Below are 4961 nucleotides of genomic sequence, written 5' to 3' on the forward strand. Positions count from 1 at the left end.
TGGCTTAATCTTCAAAATATGTAGCGAATTAAGCGACTTCACACAACCTCTACTGCTGCCACCTGACAGGGTTTGGGACATGTAATCCCAAAATATGGCACATAGACATATTGAATAAACTGAAGGAATTTGAGAAAGAACATATGCAGGAATGTCTCCAACTTTCTTGCACCCTTCTGCCCTGAAGCAGGTCGTAATACCCTCATGTGAGAGTGGCCCTCTCTATACCTGGAAGTAAATTAACATCTATATCTCTGAAAACACAGGGACATAGAGACGAATATGAACATCAGGTCTTACTAAATTTCTCCCAGTTTATTACCCTTAGATCACAGTCTTTTAGCCCCATTACATTTTCCCACAGTTCTCTATTCTTCATCAAACCTACTCTAAACAACACTAAAGTTAACTGTTTGGGTCTTCATTTCTAAAGTTTCCCATGTTATGTTAAACTAACATTAATATTTATGCTTTTCTCTTGTTAATTTGTCTTTTGTTATGGGATCCCCAGCCAATGAGCCTAAAATGGGTAGAAGGAAAAGATATTTCTTACCCTACACACCCAAGTCCAAGCCGTCATCATTTTGTCTGAAATTTTAGCTTCCTAACTGGTTTCCCTGCTTCCCTATTGTACCTTTAGAGTTAGTTTTCCATATAGCAGCTGGACATAACTTTTCAGATGATTATATTCCTTTGCTTTAAAACCTCTAACCCCTTCCTATTAGGCTTAGAATGAAGTCCAAACTCCTTACTGTGAACTTTAGTGTTTTACATATCTTATATCTCACCTTTATGAGCTTTGTATCAGAATTCATCTCTCGCCACTCTTCCTTCCCCCTCCCTGATTTAAACACTGGCATCTTTGTTATTCCTTGAACCCAGTGGGTTTGCTCTTGCCTCCAAGTCTGTACTTGGCTTTCCCTCTACCTGTAATCCTCCTCCAGTTCATCACACAGATCGTTTCTTCACTCTATTTAGGCCTTTCAAAAGTAACACGAAGGGAGGCTTTTCCAGACAATATTAGTTGAGGTTCAATCAGAGAAGGAAAATCAGTAGGAGGTAAATAGATATTTATAACAAGGAATTGGCTTACACAATGCTGGGAATTGGCTAAGGAAGTTCAAACTCTGTAGGCCAGGCAGACAGGACTGGAAGATCATAGGCAGGCCGTGTCCCATGAGAACAGACTGAAGCTTTCATCCACAGAAAGTCAAAGAGGGAAGAACACAAGCAGAGTGGAAGGAACTACTTTCTCAGGAAAACCTCAGCCCTGCCTTTACGGCCTTCCTACTGATTGAATCAGGCACACCTAGATTATCCAGGATAATCTTCTTTTACTGGAAGTGAACTAAGTAAGGGCTTTAATTGCGCATGCAAAATACCGTCACCACACTTAGTGGGCTACGCCAGGTTTACGTATCAAAAGCCATCATGATGTGTACCAACCAATTTTATGCTTGCCAGCCTTACCATTTCTCTGTACCCTCTTACGCTGTTTTTTTTTATAGTACTTATTACCACCTGAAATGTGTTAGTCTTTTTCCTATTGTAGCAGTCATTCTTAGTTGGGGGCAATTGTGGATATTTTGTTCCCCTGCAACCTCATACATGTGGCCATGTCTGGAAAACATTTTTAGTTGTCACTGCTGGGGAAATACTATTGGCATTTAAGAGGTAGAAGCCAGAGACTCTTCTAAGCATCCTACAATGCACAGAGCACCCTGCCCTCAAACTACAGCAATCATATGTATGGCCCAACATATCAACAGCACTGAGGTTGAGAGCTGCACTACTGTTCAGGCTTCACAGAGGCAGGATCTCTTTGTTCACCTCATTTCTAGCACTTGGAATAGAGACTGGCATCGTAGGCAATCGGTAAATACTGCTTTAGTGAGTTTAACAGACCTGGTAATCTATTTTTAATATGCCCTTAAATGATTGTTATTAGGAAGGCTTTGGAAGCAAGCCCTGGATGTTAAGTAATGGCATTAGATTCTTGATTTCAAATAGTTTCTACTTATTAGCTGTGATTTGGGTCGGTCTCTCTCTCTCTCTCTCTCTATATATATATATATATATGGCTATATTTGTATATATATAGCTATATTTATATATAAAAACACATACATGCACATATACACATACATATACCTGTGTGTGTGTATATATACACACATACACACATATTTACATCCAGGCTTCACACTAGAGGGGCTAGTTATTTAAAATCTCAGAAGCCTATCTTTTCTTATGTCTAAATGGGGACTGGAATACCTAATAACATTGTTGGAAAATTAAATTCAGGATACTCACATAAAACCACATAGCATAGTCCCTAAAAATAGTAAGCACTCTGTAAATACTAGCTCTGGCTTTGTTACTTGGCCACCTACACCCATGACCACGTCTTAGGTCTTACCATGCCATAGAGCTGCCCATCTCCAAAATCCAAAACTCTAAAAGCCCATGTTCTGAAGGTGGTTTTCTGTTTTTTCCAGCACTCCTACTCCCTAATTCCTGCCTATTTTCAGCCTCATCAATGCTCTGTGACTTTGTGCAGTCCTTTGGAATTTCTGTTCTTTTCTATTGGCCTAAAAAGCTATTTGTATGATCATTGATTTTACTATTCTCTCTCTCTTTTTTTTTTTTTATGCCATGAAGCTCATAAAGGAGTCTCACTTTGTCGCCAGCTGGAGTGCAGTGGTGTGATCTTGGCTCACTGCAACCCCCGCCTCCTGGGTTCAAGTGAGTCTCCTGCCTCAGCCTCCCGAATAGTTGGGACTGCCGGCACACGCCACCATACCCAGCTCATTTTTGTATATTTAGTAGAGACAGGGTTTCACCATGTTGGCCAGGATGGTCTTGATCTCGACCTCATGCCTCAGCCTCCTAAAGTGCTGGGATTACAGGCGTGAGTCACCACGCCCAGCCACCATTCTCTTCTTAATACCTGGGCTACTTCCTTGGCCCTCTGTCATTCTATTACACCAGACTCCCAATCTGCTTTCTGCTTTCCTTTCCCCTAAGCAAGGCTGGCGATTATCCCCAGTCTCTTCTTTTTTCTCCGTTTTGCTAGCATTTATAAACAGCTCAAATTTCCCATCCATAAGAGTCAACAAAACAAACTCCATTTGGCATCTCTCTAGCTGTACCCCATAATTGTCCTTGCATTTACCATGTAGAAGCAGAACCAACTCCTTGCCCTGTTCCTGTTCTGAGTAATTGGGTACATTGGCTTCCAAAGTCCGGAAAAACATAATGATGACACCACTACTACACACACATCAGGGTTATTATATCCAGTTCTAGTTCACCATATAAATGAAACCTTGAGCCTGAGCCTTTCCTGTAAAATTAGACTTCCTAAAGTCAATCAAACAAAAGAAAATACCTCTAACTTTTACAATGCTGATGTTTAAAAACATGATAGTGTGAGTATTGCTTTTCCCTGCCATAAACAAACTAATTCTGAATCTAGAAATTTGGAGGTTATGTAGTTTTTTTCCTTTAAATACTTGTTGTAATTTCTATTTGGTAAGTTCTTCTAAAGCCTGGATTTCATTATAAACTTTCCTTGCAAGTAAACTTTTAAAAAGATTTTGCCCTGAGGCTTCCTTTGACAGTTATCAAAAATTTTGTTAAAGTATTATTACAAAAAAGGTGAAATCAAGACTCTCATGCAAATATAAATGGACATGTAACAAATACTTTATTCAACTCATTAGTTAATGAGAGTGTATTTGAGTAGCCAGGTATTTATAGGCAATTTAACAATGGAACATTAGTATAAGGTGACAAGGTTAGACACAATCTGGTTAATGTCTCACAAGGTAATAAATTATAACTTTTGGTGTTACCTGTTCCACTGGAAAGGAAGTAGGGATTTGCATTCTTACTGGAAAAATATCTACCAGTTAATGTGTAGATTCAGTGTAGGACCTGTAAATCAATAGTGAACAGTGAGATGAACAAAGTACAATCTCCTAGTCCCTGGTTTGACATTGAAAAGGGCATGCCACTCACCTTTTTGCCTTGTTTCCAAAGTTTGGAATAATTTTCCTTTCAAAATGAAATGATTTCTCAGTCAGTTGTCTATTGCAGGTAGTCTTTCTTCTTCCCCCAGTTACAGTACATGTCAAGCTTATTCATGATTTCCCAACTGCCAAATTCAATGGATATTTTGAATTTTTATTTTAATTTCTTTTTGCTTTGACTCATACCGTTCCCTTAGGGCTTGTCAGCAGGTAAAGGAATGACCTTCTGGGGACTGTGCAAAATATGGACTGCTTTATGAGTTTGTGTGTCATTCTCGTGCAGGGGACATGCCAATCTTCTCTGTAGATTACAATTTTAGTATATGTGCTGTTGAAGTGAGCAATTCTGAGTAATTTTGATTGTTTTAATGTAAAATTTCTCATTGTTTAAAATACCAGGTGGGGGCCAGGCATGGTGGCTTACACCTGTAATCCCAGCACTTTGGGAGGCTGAGGCAGGTAGATTGAGCTCAGGAGTTTGAGACCAGCCTGGCCACATGACAAAAACTTGTCTCTACAAAAACAATAGAAATATTAGCCAGGCATGGTGGTGCATGCCTGTAGTCACGGCTACTTGGGAGGCTGAGGTGGGCGGCACTTCAGCTTGGGAGGTGGAGGTTGCAGTGAGCTGAGATCATGCCACTGCACTCCAGCCTGAGTGACACAGCAAGACCGTCTCAGAAAACAAACAAACACCACATGGCCAAATGAAAGATGTCTGTGGTCTGGATTTGGGCCAAAAGCTATAATCTTACAGCCTTTGATTATTATTTTTTTTAATACATGCTGAATTCTAAGAGGAGCTGACCAATCTCTTGGGCTTTCACTTGGGTTTCATGGATTCCCAGAACAAAATGCAAATGCAAGTGAGACATCATTGGGATTCCCTGCACACTATCTCCACTTTTGTAAGTACCTCTGGAGTTT

The 4961-nt window shown here is 40.0% G+C and overlaps 1 non-coding gene across 1 annotated transcript; it reads right to left on the minus strand.

Annotated features, from left to right (window-relative positions):
- Positions 1-4272: 4272 nt before the first annotated feature.
- On the minus strand, positions 4273-4378 carry LOC119471474. The gene has a single exon (XR_005200547.1). It is a non-coding gene; the product is annotated as a U6 spliceosomal RNA (small nuclear RNA).
- Between the last annotated feature and the right edge of the window lie 583 nt (positions 4379-4961).

Source organism: Cebus imitator, unplaced genomic scaffold (genome assembly GCF_001604975.1).
Source record: "Cebus imitator isolate Cc_AM_T3 unplaced genomic scaffold, Cebus_imitator-1.0 Scaffold62, whole genome shotgun sequence".
In the NCBI taxonomy this organism is placed as follows: Eukaryota; Metazoa; Chordata; class Mammalia; order Primates; family Cebidae; genus Cebus; species Cebus imitator.